The sequence below is a fragment of the Scyliorhinus torazame genome, chromosome 21 (genome assembly GCF_047496885.1).
Source record: "Scyliorhinus torazame isolate Kashiwa2021f chromosome 21, sScyTor2.1, whole genome shotgun sequence".
NCBI lineage: Eukaryota > Metazoa > Chordata > Chondrichthyes > Carcharhiniformes > Scyliorhinidae > Scyliorhinus > Scyliorhinus torazame.
The window spans coordinates 129,409,209-129,424,402 of NC_092727.1; the positions used below are offsets into that span (position 1 = coordinate 129,409,209).

Genomic DNA, 15,194 nt, shown 5'->3' on the forward strand with positions numbered 1-15,194 from the left:
AAGGCTCTCACTGTCCACCCTATCCAATCCCCTGACCATCTTGTATGCCTCAATTAAGTCACCTCTTAACCTTCTTCTCTCTAACGAAAACAGCCTTAAGTCCCTCAGCCTTTACTCATAAGATCTTCCCTCCATACCAGGCAACATTCTGGTAAATCTCCTCTGCACCCTTTCCAATGCTTCCACATCCTCCCTATAATGCAGTGACCAGAACTGCATGCAATACTCCAAATGCAGCCGCACCAGAGTTTTGTACAGCTGCAACATGACCTCATGGCTCTGAAACTCAATCCCTCTACCACTAAAAGCTAACACACCATACGCCTTCTTAACAACCCTATCAACCTGGGTGGCAACTTTCAGGGATCTATGTACATGGACATTGAGATCTCTCTGCTCATCCACACTACCAAGAATCTTACCATTAGCCCAGTACTCAGTCTTCCTGTTATTCCTTCCAAAATGAATCACCTCACACTTTTCTGCATTAAACTCCATTTGCCACCTCTCAGCCCAGCTCTGCAGCTTATCTATGTCCCTTCTACATCCTCCTCCAGGTCATTTATAAAAATGACAAACAGCAGTGGCCCCAAAACAGATCCTTGTGGTACACCACTAGTAACTGAACTCCAGGATGAACATTTCCCATCAACCAGCTAGCCAATTTCTGATCCAAACTGCTAAATCACCCTGAATCCCATGCCTCTGTATTTTCTGCAGTAGTCTATCGTGGCGAATTTTACCAAATGCTTTACTGAAATCCATATACACCACATCAACTGCTTTACCCTCGTCCACCTGTTTGGTCACCTTCTCAAAGAACTCAATAAGGTTTGTGAGGCATGACCTACCCTTCACAAAACCGTGTTGACTATCCCTAATCAAATTATTCCTTTCTAGATGATTATAAATCCTATCTCTTATAAACCTTTCCAAGATTTTGCCCACAACCGAAGTAAGGCTCACTGGTCTATAGTTACCGGGGTTGTCTGTATTCCCCTTCTTGAACAAGGGGACAACATTTGCTATCCGCCAGTCTTCTGGCACTATTCCTGTAAACAATGACGACATAAAGATCAAAGCCAAAGGCTCAGCAATCTCCTCCCTAGCTTCCCAGAGAATCCTGGGATAAATCCCATCCGGCCCAGGGGACTTATCTATTTTCACACTTTCCAGAATTGCTAACACCTCCTCCTTATGAACCTCAAGCCCTTCTAGTCTAGTAGCCTGCATCTCAGTGTTCTCCTCAACAACATTGTCTTTTTCCTGTGTGAATACTGACAAAAAATATTCATTTAACACCTCTCCTATCTCCTCGGACTCCAAGCACAACTTGGCAGGATGGGTGTGGCTAGTGGAGTTCCACAGGGATCAGTGCTGGAGCCTCAACTATTTACAATCTGCGTCTAAGATTTGGTTGAAGGGACCGAATGTATGGGAGCTAAATTTGCCGATGACCCCAAGATAGGTCGGAAAGTAAGTTGTCAAACGGAGACAGAGAGTCTGTAAAAGGATATCGATGGTTAAGGAAGTGGGCAGAAATTTGGCAGATGAAGCATCGTGTGGGAAAATGTGAACTTGTTCAGTTTGGCAGGAAGAATAGAAAAGCAGCAAATGATTGAAATGGAGGGAGTGCAGCGCTCGGCGGTACAGAGGGATCTGGGTGTCCTGGCACATGAATCACATAAAGTTAGTCTGCGGACACAGCAAGTGATCAGGAAGGCAAATGGAAGGTTGGTGTTTATCGCAAGGGAAATGGAATATAAAATTGCAAAGGTTCACTGCAACTGTACAGGGCCTGGGTGAGGCCAGCAATGTGGACAATTTTGGTCTCTTTATTTGAAAAGAGATAATTGTGATGGAAGCAGTTCAGAAGTTCTCTTGACTGATTCCAGGGATGAGGGGCTTATCTTATGAAGAAAGGTTGAATACATTGGGCCTAAACCCACTTGGAGAATGAGAGGGGATCTTATTGAAATCTATAAAATCCTGAGGGGATTTGATTGGGTAGATATCGCGAGGTGGGGAGGGCGGGGGGAATTGGAGACTAGAACTAGAGGACACAGTCATAAAAGATCTATCATTTAAGATAATCATAGAATTTACAGTGCAGAAGGAGGCCATTCGGCCCATTGAGTCTGCATCGGCTCTTGGAAAAAGCACCCTACCCAAGGTCCACACCTCCGCCCTATCCCCGTAACCCAGTAACCCCACCCGACACTAAGGGCAATTTTGGACACTAAGGGAAATTTATGATGGCCAATCCACCGAACCCGCATATCTTTGGACTGTGGGAGGAAACCGGAGCACCCGGAGGAAACCCACGCACACACGGGGAGGATGTGCGGACTCCGCACAGACAGTGACCCAGTCCGGGAATCGAACCTGGGACCTGGAGCTGTGAAGCAATTGTGCTAGCCACAATGCTGCCGTGCTGCCCTAAGATGAAGATGAAGAGAATGTTTTCCCCCCAGGGTGTCATTAGTCTATGGAATTTTCTTTCCCAGAGAACAGTGGATCATTGAATTTCTTCAAGGCGGAGTTGGACAGATTTTGATAGACACGGGAGTTCAGGGTTATGGGAGGCAGTTGGGAAATTGGAGTGGAGACGACAGCCAGATTGGCTATGATCTTATCGAATGGTGATACAAACTTGAAGGGCTGAATGGCTTACTCCTGCTCTTAAGTCCTATGTTCTAATTCCGCTCGGTAAATATGTAGTTGCTGGGTGTGATGCTGTGTAATATTACTGTAGGAAGGTTTTGCCAGTTTCTGTAAAATTCCTCTGTCTGGTTCAATGGAGGCTGTAATCCTTCTGTGTCTGAACCCCATAATGTATTCCCAACCAACATGAATTCATCAAGACTGCAGACCATGATGCTTCTGCAGTTGATTAGCAACCTGTCACCCACTCGCCAGACTCTTGAAAGAGATTGGGTTGAGTACCAGGTTGAAGGACACTTTGCAAAAATGAAAGGGATCAAAAGATGGACAACACAGACCTACACAGATGCAAACAAATAGAGACATGTGCACACCCATACACAGGGATAGAATTATTCTCCTTCTTCGGCAGTCCCTTAGATTGAGGGTGATTTTTTTCCCACTCTGGTTTAATGGGTTCCGAGATAGTTTTTTTTCTTTTAAAAGATATTCTATTCCAAACATTTGCAACATGAATAAAATACATAGTTCATCAAAGCGTAGTGACGTTTGTACAGTTTTACCTCTTTTAATCCACGCCCCCTGTGACGAATAGCTCCTCAAATAGAGCCATGAATGGCCTCCCTCACGCACCTCAAAACCCTCTTCTGACCCCCTCAGGGTGAACTTAATCTTCTCCAGCCGGAGAAAGTTGTACACATCCCGCAGACAGGCCACCACTCCCGACAGCGTATCCGACCTCCAATTCAAACGGATCCTTTGCCGGGCAATCTGAGAGGGCTATTTACGTCAAGTGACGGGTTTTATCTTGCATCTGGTTGTGAGATAATAAACCAAGTCACCCACAAAGTCTGAACCTTCCAGCTGTCCTGGAACATTGGGCGGGAATCTCCCATCGGGCGGCGAAGTGTCGACGCCGGCCTAAAAACGGGAGTGTTTTACTCCAGCGTCGGCGTCCGTTCTGGGACCCGATTCTCCAGCCCACAGGGTGCTAGAGCGGGCCACGCCGCTCCAGCTGCCGATCCCGGCGTGAACCCGGTGCCGTGGGGGCCGCGCATGAGCAGCGGCCTTCTTCCCCGCGCCGGCCCCGACGCCAAATGTCGCAGAGCTGCACGAGCCGGCGCGGAGGAAAGGAGGCCCCCAGCCAGAGAGGCCGGCCCGCCGATCGGTGGGCCCCGATCGTGGGCCAGGCCACTACAGAGGCCCCCCCCCCCGGTTCGGAGACCCCCCCCCCCCCCCACACAGGCCGCCACCGGACCCTTCAACGCTGAGGTCCCGCCGGCTCAGAGGATGTTAGAACGGTGACGGCGGGACTCGGCTTTTTGTTGAGGGCCGCTCGGCCCATCCAGGTCGGAGAATCGACGCGCCAGCCCGTGCCAGCCCGGGCCGGAGAGTTGCCGCATACTCCGACCTGCGCCGCGCCGACCACACCAGCCGCAATGGCGCCGATTCTCCGCTCTGCGGAGACTCACATCCCGGCATCGGGGCGGCATGGTGCGATTTGCACGGCCCGCTGGCGATTCTCCGACCCGGCGGGACAAGCGGCCTGCTTCATGCCGGTTTCCTGAATTTATCAGAGAGGGCTCGTCCATGAAAGACGCGACAGCTCATTCCATCATAAGTATTCTTCACGCGGGAGATTATTTTCCCTGGAATGTCATAGCTCACCATCAACCTCCATAGCGGGTTATGGTCAATGCTGTCGAATGACTTCTTGTAGTTTACAAAACTAATGTCGGTCAATGAGTTCCATTCCAATGTTTGTTCGATTATAATCCTTAGGGTTGCTATCTGATCCACACACCATCTTCCTGCCTGGCAGTCTCTTAAGATACCTTCTACTGCCCCTTCCATTCTGTCCAGCATGTTCCCTGGTACAACAAGCAACATTATCCTGATAGTTCTTACAAAGACTGAGATCACCCTAAGATCGCCGCTGCCTGGTCTTAGGCTCGTGATTGAGATTCTGGTCCTCAAATTATGCTTTTCCTCAGTCAGCTGAGGTCAGGATGAATTTTGACGTCTAAGTCTGCCTTTGTTAAGAGGAGGCTAATACGGAAAGTGATTTCTATTTTCCAGGGTCTGGCTGTTGATCTGATTGTTGGGGAGACGGTGTTGTGCTTTGGGAAGTGGTTGCTTAGTTTTCTGGGTTTCTAGTGGCAGGCCCATTTTCTCAAATGCTTTGGGAGGCGGAGTCGACAATGACCTGGAGCTCAGTTTCTCACTGAGCACCAACTCAAAGTGCCGTTGTCTTCCGAAGCTCAGTGACTGAGGTTGGAGTGGTTTTACCTCTGGATTGATGCTGGAATAGGGTGACAAGTGTTTTGTCTGATCTGTGGCTTTTCTGGAGATGAGGTTCAACTTGGCAATGAGGACAGTGGAGACGAGGGGTGATGCAATGACACAACCATGCGGCACCCCACTTTTCATCGAGGTGCAGTTGCTGAGGGTCACGGTTTGATGTCATCGTAGAGGAGCAGGCGATGGGACCAAAGAACAAAGAACAAAGAACAAAGAAATGTACAGCACAGGAACAGGCCCTCCGGCCCTCCAAGCCCGTGCCGACCATACTGCCCGACTAAACTACAATCTTCTACACTTCCTGGGTCCGTATCCTTCTATTCCCATCCTATTCATATATTTGTCAAGGTGCCCCTTAAATGTCCCTATCGTCCCTGCTTCCACTACCTCCTCCGGTAGTGAGTTCCAGGCACCCACTACCCTCTGCGTAAAAAACTTGCCTCGTACATCTACTCTAAACCTTGCCCCTCTCACCTTAAACCTATGCCCCCTAGTAATTGACCCCTCTACCCTGGGGAAAAGCCTCTGACTATCCACTCTGTCTATGCCCCTCATAATTTTGTATACCTCTATCAGGTCGCCCCTCAACCTCCTTCGTTCCAGTGAGAACAAACCGAGTTTATTCAATCGCTCCTCATAGCTTATGCCCTCCATACCAGGCAACATTCTGGTAAATCTCTTCTGCACCCTCTCTAAAGCCTCCACATCCTTCTGGTAGTGTGGCGACCAGAATTGAACACTATACTCCAAGTGTGGCCTAACTAAGGTTCTATACAGCTGCAACATGACTTGCCAATTCTTATACTCAATGCCCCGGCCAATGAAGGCAAGCATGCCGTATGCCTTCTTGACTACCTTCTCCACCTGTGTTGCCCCTTTCAATGACCTGTGGACCTGTACTCCTAGATCTCTTTGACTTTCAATACTCTTGAGGGTTCTACCATTCACTGTATATTCCCTACCTGCATTAGCCCTTCCAAAATGCATTACCTCACATTTGTTCGGATTAAACTCCATCTGCCATCTCTCCGCCCAAGTCTCCAGACAATCTAAATCCTGTTGTATCCTCAGACAGTCCTCATCGCTATCCGCAATTCCACCAACCTTTGTGTCGTCTGCAAACTTACTAATCAGACCAGTTACATTTTCCTCCAAATCATTTATATATACTACAAAGAGCAAAGGCCCCAGCACTGATCCCTGTGGAACACCACTGGTCACAGCCCTCCAATTAGAAAAGCATCCCTCCATTGCTACCCTCTGCCTTCTATGGCCTAGCCAGTTCTGTATCCACCTTGCCAGTTCACCCCTGATCCCGTGTGACTTCACCTTTTGTACTAGTCTACCATGAGGGACCTTGTCAAAGGCCTTACTGAAGTCCATGTAGACAACATCTACTGCCCTACCTGCATCAATCATCTTAGTGACCTCCTCGAAAAACTCTATCAAGTTAGTGAGACACGACCTCCCTTTCACAAAACCGTGCTGCCTCTCACTAATACGTCCATTTGCTTCCAAATGGGAGTAGATCCTGTCTCGAAGAATTCTCTCCAGTAATTTCCCTACCACTGAAGTAAGGCTCACCGGCCTGTAGCTCCCGGGATTATCCTTGCTACCCTTCTTAAACAGAGGAACAACATTGGCTATTCTCCAGTCCTCCGGGACATCCCCTGAAGACAGCGAGGATCCAAAGATTTCTGTCAAGGCCTCAGCAATTTCCTCTCCAGCCTCCTTCAGTATTCTGGGGTAGATCCCATCAGGCCCTGGGGACTTATCTACCTTAATATTTTTTAAGACACCCAACACCTCGTCTTTTTGGATCACAATGTGACCCAGGCTATCTACACCCCCTTCTCCAGACTCAACATCTACCAATTCCTTCTCTTTGGTGAATACTGATGCAAAGTATTAATTTAGTACCTCGCCCATTTCCTCTGGCTCCACACATAGATTCCCTTGCCTATCCTTCAGTGGGCCAACCCTTTCCCTGGCTACCCTCTTGCTTTTTATGTACGTGTAAAAAGCCTTGGGATTTTCCTTAACCCTATTTGCCAATGACTTTTCATGACCCCTTCTAGCCCTCCTGACTCCTTGCTTAAGTTCCTTCCTACTTTACTTATATGCCACACAGGCTTTGTCTGTTCCCAGCCTTTTAGCCCTGACAAATGCCTCCTTTTTCTTTTTGACGAGGCCTACAAAATTTCTGAGGGCGGACAAATTTGAGGAGGTGACGTCCAGGGTTAACAGGGACAAAGACAATGGGATTTGAAAGGTTGCGTGCAGTGGTTGGTGCTGTTCATTGCATTTTTCTGATATTTATTGTGAAGATCAATCTGCTGCTTCCCGATGAGGCAAATACCGCACCACCTCCCCCAGTTACTGAGGGCAGGGGGTACAGCGATTCTCCCTGTGACAGACCGCAGGAGACTCCTCTGCAGTTATCGCAATTAGGCTTTTCTCTTCTTTTTAAAAATAAAATATTTTTATTCAAGGCTTTTTCAAGGTCCTGTACCAGCCTCCCCGAACAGGCGCTGGAATGTGGCGACTAGGGGCTTTTCACAGTAACTTCATTTGAAGCCTACATGTGACAATAAGCGATTTTCATTTCATTTTCATTTTACATTTATATACACAAAAATATCAGAAGGCCAAAACCTCAACCTCAACAAACAGCCACAAACCCCCAACCTCTCCAATACCCAAACCCCACCACATCCCACCTTTCCCATTGTTGCTCCCTTATATCCCCGCAAGCACCCCCCCCCCCCAAACAGCACCCGCCCCCACCCCCACACCCCCTCTTGCTGACCCCTCAAAACTCCTTGAAGAACTCAAAGAACGGTTACCATCTCCGGTGAACTCCTCCTCCATGACCCCCGCAAAGCTAACTTGACCTTCTCCAAACGCAGGATTTCTGTCAGGTCGCTCACCCACACCCCCGCTTTCGGTGACTCCGAGTCCCGTCAACATAGCAAGATCCGTCTATCAGGGAGGCAAAGACCAAAACATCGGCCTCTCTCCTCCGCTGAACTCCCGGGTCATCCGACACGCCAAATATCGCCACCCCCAGACTCGGGGCTCCTCTCACACCCAGAACCTCAGACATAACATCCGAGGACCCCTGCCAGAACCCCTTCAATCTTGGACACGCCCAGAAACAATTCCTCCCACTTCTCCAGCCCCCCATAAACAAGTCCCTGAAATACTCAATCCCTACCTGCCACCACCCCCTAACCTCGCATCCAGCCCCATCGGCACAAACCTATGGTTGTTGCATATCGATATACCCTTCATCCCAAAATGCTGCAGGCACTGGCTCCACACCCCCAACGCCGAGACCACTCTGGGCTCACTGAGTGCCTGACCAGCGAGAACGGAAGAGGTGCCAAAAACATGGCCCTCAAACTTGTTCCCCCTATACGATGCCACCTCCATCCGCCCCCAAACCGACCTCTCCTCACCATTTCCTCACCATCGCAATATTCACCACCCAATAGTAATTGGCAACACCAGCACCCCCCCCTCGCCCCTCTCCAGGGATACCCGCCTCACCCGTGGGGTCTTACCCCCCCAACACAAACCCCTAAATTATCCCATTAATCTTCCTGAAAAAGGACTCGGGGTCAAAGATAGGAAGGTTCTGGAACATGAACAGAAACCTGGGCAGCACCGTCATTTACACCGTCTGCATGCGCCCAGCTAGTGATAGCGGCAAAGCATCCCAGCTCTTGAAATCAGCCTTCATTCCCTCCACCAATTTGGGTAGCTGGGCCCAGCTCCATGCCACCTGAATTCCTGGATACCTAAAACCCACCCCCACCACCCTGAACGGCAACTCCCCCAACCTCCCCTCCTGCCCTCTAGCATTAATTGGGAAGACCTTTCCTATGTTCAACCTGCACCCCGAAAACCGGCCAAATTCCCCCAAATTCTGTAATCCACCCAATGCTGCCTACCGGGACCGAGCTATATAATAACAGGTCGTCTGCATACAGTGAAACTCTATGCTTGACACATCCCCGCTCAATCCTTTCCCATTCCCTGCATGCCCTCAGCGTCATTGCCAAGGCGAAAGGCAATGGGGAGAGTGGGCACCCCTGTCTCATCCCACGATGTAACCCAAAGTTCTCCAAACTCATCTGGACAGTCGCCGCCGGCGCCTTGTACAACAGACCAACCTAATCCACAAACCCCTGCCCAAACACAAACCTCCCCAGCACCTTTTTAAAAATTAATTTCCGGGACGTGGGAGTCGCTGGTTAGGCCAGCATTTATTGCCCATCCCTAGTTGCCCTTCAGAAGGTGGTGGTGAGCTGCCTTCTTGAGCCGCTGCAGTCCCTGAGGTGTAGGTACACCCACTGTGCTGTTCGAGAGGGAGTTCCAGGATGTTGCCCCAGTGACAGTGAAGGATTGGCCGATATATTTCCAAGTCAGGGTGGTGAGTGAGTTGGAGGAGAACCTCCAGGTGGTGGGGTTCCCAGGTAGCTGCTGCTCCTGTCCTTCTAGATGGTAGTGGTCATGCATTGCAGCAAATGCGCCCACTCCACCCGATCAAAAGCCTCCTCCATGCCCATCTCCACCATTGCTTCTACTTCCTGCTCCTCTGACAGCATCATAATAACATTTAGCAGCCTACGTACATTCGCTGCTAACTGCCTTCCCTTCACATCCTGTCTGGTCCCCCCTATCACCCCCAGCACACAGTCCTCAATTCGCGATGCTAGAACCTTCGCCAACAACTTTGCATCAACATTCAGCAGCGATATTGGGCGGAATGACCCGCACTGCTCTGGGACCTTATCTTTCTTTAAGATCAGGGCGATGGTGCTTGCGACAATGTGGCGGGCCCCCCCGGCATCCCCTCCAACCTCCCACTGACCATCACAAACCTATCCCCCCAGACCCACCACAATACTCCCCATCTCAAAAGCCGCCCTCTTATTGACCAGCACCACCACCGCCTTCATATCCAGCCTCGAGTGGAACACACGCCCCACCCAGCCCTTCTTCAGCCTCGTCTGGTGGCCCCAACTCCAGCTGTGTCTCCTGCAAAACCACACCGTCCGCCTTCAGGCTCCTCAGATGCATGAAAACACGCCACCGTTTAGCCAGCCCATTCAGCCATCTCCATGTGACCAGCCTGGTCAGGGGGCTCCCCGCCCCCCTCCCCTGTCGATCAGCCACACCCCTTTTTAAGTCAGACCCTGGTCCACGTCACGGGCCCCTCCGGGCCCTCCCTCAGATGCCTGCCGCCATCTCTCCCTTCCCTGCACCACACCCATGTCAGCAACCCTTCCCCCCCCCATCCCGCCAACCACCAAACAAAAATCCCCCACTTCACTCCCATTAACTAGCCCCCCCCCACAGCTAGCATGGTGGCCTCCACTCAACTACCCCTCACTCCTCCAGTCCACCCCCCATCCATCCTCCCAACCACCAGCAAACAAAGAGAAATAAACCTTCACCACTCCCCCGTCCTAACCTACCGAACTACCCACCCCGTGTGCCCCACAATGAACACAAAGCTCCTCTCCAAAGTTCAACGTTCTCACACTCCTCTCAGTCCATCGCCTCCTCTGACGAGTCAAAATAAAATTGCTGTTTTTGATGCATCACCCACAAGCAGGCAGGGTACAAAATCCCGAACTGCACCCCCTTCTTAAAGAGGGTGACCTTTATCCGGTTGCACCCTGTATCTCCACTTGGCAAGCTCCACACCCAGGTTGTGGTAAATCCGCAGCTCATTTCCCTCCCAGGTGCATTTCCTGGTCTGGCACGCCCTTTATTTCTTTATTGAGTGACCGGTGCAGCTTCACCACCATTGCCCTCGGCGGCTCCCCCGCTTGCAGCCTCCTTCTCAGTGCCCTGTGTGCCCGATCCACCTCGAGGGGCTGGTCAAAGGCCCCCCTCCCCCATCAACCTCTCCAGCCTCCTCGCCACTAACATGGCGGCCTCCACTCCCTCAGGCATCCCGGCAATCCTCAAATCCTGCCTCCTGGAGCGGTTTTCATCCTCCGATTTCTCTCTGGCTGCTCCTCACCATCCCCACCTCCGCCTCCAGCGAGGCCAACCACCCCTCGTGCTCCCCCACTGCCTCCTCCACCTTCTGGGTCGCCAGGCCCGGAGCCTGCTGCTCTGCTCCACCCGCTCGATCGCCGCCCTACGCGGCTCCACCACCTTGGCCAAGTCCTCCAAAGCCTCCTTACTCAGCTGCTGAAATTTGTTCAAAAACTCCACCAGCTGCTCCATCGACCACTGGCCTGGCAGCGCTGCCCCCTTGCCCTCCGCCACCCTCACGTGTGTCGCACCACGAAAACATTGCTGCTCCAGCTGCTCTCTCTTTCTTGTGGCACTTCCCGTCCTCCTGATCCATACACCAGTCTCACCAGAGGAGTTTTACTTTCCCTGGGCACTCGCACACCGTTTGCCCTCAAATATCACACCATCCGCGTGGGGAATGTCTGAAAAAATCTACCTTGAGCGGGAGCCACCAAGTGTGCGACCACTCACTCCATGGTCGCCACCGGAAATCTTGTTTCTCTTCTTGAATATACTCACGATCATAGTGACTCCGAAATCCCCAGGCATCTGCTCCTCTTCCAGATGAGGGATATGAGGTTGTCCAGGTTTACATCGCTGACATCTTTCAGAATCTCAGCAGGGATTCCATCTGCTCCAGAGACTTTGTTGTAAAATTTTAGTTGTCTATTTTATCAGGATGATGAATCAATTGGACTTTGCTTTTCCTACTCCTTCCTTGCAGAGACGAGCATCCTTCCCAACACTGGCACTGAAATCTCGGAGGAGGATCAGTTCGTTACTTGCAGGAGCTCAAGGTTACTTCAAGTAAGATATAGATTTCCACTTTGACCCTATCAGCTGCCTGGGGTATATGACTGTTTACACGGATGACAGTGGCTGGTTAATCCACCACACAGGAGGGTTGCTGAGGTGCTCATTTTTGATGGTAAAGACCACCCTGCAGAGGCAACATTCAAAGATACACCCGATGCCCTTGCTTCTCCTGCATGGTGTGTCTCACCGAGGACAGCAATATCGATGTCAAGGTTCCTGAGCTCCGGCGGAAGTCAGCTCCACTCTGCTGACACTGTCAGGATGCAATGACCACCCCACAAATCACACACAGACCATCTTCCACTCAACAAAATGAAATTTGGGACTTGGAACATCAGGACCCTCATGGACAACACCAACACTGACAGTGTCAGCAGAGTGGAGCTGCGGTCGAATGGCTCTGCTGTAAGACATTAGCACATTCTGTGCACAATCATTCACAGATGGGTCTGTAACCTGTGGCAAGGAGCAGAGATACAAATACATACACAGACACACACCCAAACAGATATACAATTATATACACCCCCACACACACACACATACAGAGTTTGAGCAGAGAACCCCAAATCAGGACCATCCTGGGCATACAGAGGAAGCTGTATCTAACCCATCGTATACCTGTACCCCAGGTAGTGCGTGTGGAACTGTGTGTGTCCTAGGACATTTATTCCTTAAACAACATTATATATATATCATATATATATATATATAATTTCCCAACAATTAATAATCTGTCCCTCGCATATACACAAGCCGACTCTCAGTATCACCAACTCAGAAAGCCTTCCTGTGACAGACTGACATTAATATTAAACAAAGGACAATAAAGTGGGATATGTTTTATGGTGCTGGACGGGCAGGGGTTAGTTCCCTCGGACTGACACTGATGATGAAAAGTCCAGAAGAGTCAGCAGCAAAGCGGGCAGGAGTAGTGGAGTTGACAGGCTCTTGACAGAAGCTGCAGACATTGATTGACAACGACAGGACACAAAACACAAAGACTATCAGCACGTTAATTGCCCCGATCACATTACTGACCTTTGACATTCGATTCCATGTCGCGCTCCTGCGTATATTTGTTGGAATTAACAATTATACTTTTGAATCATTTGCAGAAAAAAGACCATTTTTGGATGCTGCAGATTTGGAATTATAAACAACCTGTTTGAGGAGGACGCAGGTCTCCACTCAGAGGATTTTTCTGGATTCAGTGCCATCATTCTTGATCTTTAGTCGGTCAAATCTGCAGTATAAACGTAAAGGGTTCACCTGAAGGTAAGCTTCAGATTAATGAAATATCTGTGGCGTAAAGGCTTTAAACCCCAAATTGTTTCCTTCAGCTGAAATCACTAACTCTCACTGAGATACAGTTCCACACACACTGACTCTCACTGAGATACAGTTCCACACACACTGACTCTCACTGGGATACAGTTCCACACACACTGACTCTCACTGGGATACAGTTCCACACACATTGACTCTCACTGGGGTACAGTTCCACACACACTGACTCTCACTGGGATACAGTTCCACACACACTGACTCTCACTGGGATACAGTTCCACACACACTGACTCTCACTGGGATACAGTTCCACACACACTGACTCTCACTGGGGTACAGTTCCACACACACTGACTCTCACTGGGATACAGTTCCACACACACTGACTCTCACTGGGATACAGTTCCACACACACTGACTCTCACTGGGATACAGTTCCACACACACTGACTCTCACTGGGATACAGTTCCACACACACTGACTCTCACTGGGATACAGTTCCACACACACTGACTCTCACTGGGATACAGTTCCACACACACTGACTCTCACTGAGATACAGTTCCACACACACTGACTGTCACTGGGATACAGTTCCACACACACTGACTCTCACTGGGATACAGTTCCACACACACTGACTCTCACTGGGGTACAGTTCCACACACACTGACTCTCACTGGGATACAGTTCCACACACACTGACTCTCACTGGGATACAGTTCCACACACACTGACTCTCACTGGGATACAGCTCCACACACACTGACTCTCACTGGGATACAGTTCCACACTCACTGACTCTCACTGGGATACAGTTCCACACACACTGACTCTCTCCTGGATACAGTTCCACACACACACTGACTCTCACTGGGATACAGTTCCACACACACTGACTCTCACTGGGGTACAGTTCCACACACACTGACTCTCACTGGGATACAGTTCCACACACACTGACTCTCACTGGGGGACAGTTCCACACACACTGACTCTCACTGGGGGTCAGTTCTACACACACTGACTCTCACTGGGATACAGTTCCACACACACTGACTCTCACATGGGATACAGTTCTACACACACTGACTCTCACTGGGATACAGTTCCACACACACTGACTCTCACTGGGATACAGTTCCACACACACTGACTCTCACTGGGATACAGTTCCACACACACTGACTCTCACTGGGATACAGTTACACACACACTGACTCTCACTGGGATACAGTTCCACACACACTGACTCTCACTGGGATACAGTTACACACACACTGACTCTCACTGGGGTACAGTTCCACACACACTGACTCTCACTGGGATACAGTTCCACACACACTGACTCTCACTGGGATACAGTTCCACACACACTGACTCTCACTGGGATACAGTTCCACACACACTGACTCTCACTGGGATACAGTTCCACACACACTGACTCTCACTGAGATACAGTTCCACACACACTGACTCTCACTGGGATACAGTTCCACACACACTGACTCTCACTGGGGTACAGTTCCACACACACTGACTCTCACTGGGATACAGTTCCACACACACTGACTCTCACTGGGGTACAGTTCCACACACACTGACTCTCACTGGGGTACAGTTCCACACACACTGACTCTCACTGGGATACAGTTCCACACACACTGACTCTCACTGGGGTACAGTTCCACATACACTGACTCTCACTGGGATACAGTTCCACACACACTGACTCTCACTGGGATACAGTTCCACACACACTGACTCTCACTGGGGTACAGTTCCACACACACTGACTCTCACTGGGATACAGTTCCACACACACTGACTCTCACTGGGATACAGTTCCACACACACTGACTCTCACTGGGATACAGTTCCACACACACTGACCCTCACTGGGGTACAGTTCCACACACACTGACTCTCACTGGGGTACAGTTCCACACACACTGACTCTCACTGGGATACAGTTCCACACACACTGACTCTCACTGGGGTACAGTTCCACACACACTGACTCTCACTGGGGTACAGTTCCACACACCCTGACTCTCACTGGGGTACGGGTATACTATGGGTT

At 50.2% G+C, this 15,194-nt stretch overlaps 1 long non-coding RNA gene across 1 annotated transcript in view; it reads left to right on the plus strand.

The window, feature by feature from the left end:
- LOC140398044 (uncharacterized) overlaps positions 1-13,093 on the plus strand; it is a 55,331-nt gene extending 42,238 nt beyond the window's left edge. Inside the window, exons 2-3 of the long non-coding RNA XR_011937404.1 lie at positions 11,729-11,811; positions 12,939-13,093. This is a non-coding gene — a long non-coding RNA (uncharacterized lncRNA). The remainder of the gene's footprint in view (positions 1-11,728; positions 11,812-12,938) is intronic.
- The last annotated feature ends 2,101 nt before the right edge of the window (positions 13,094-15,194 follow it).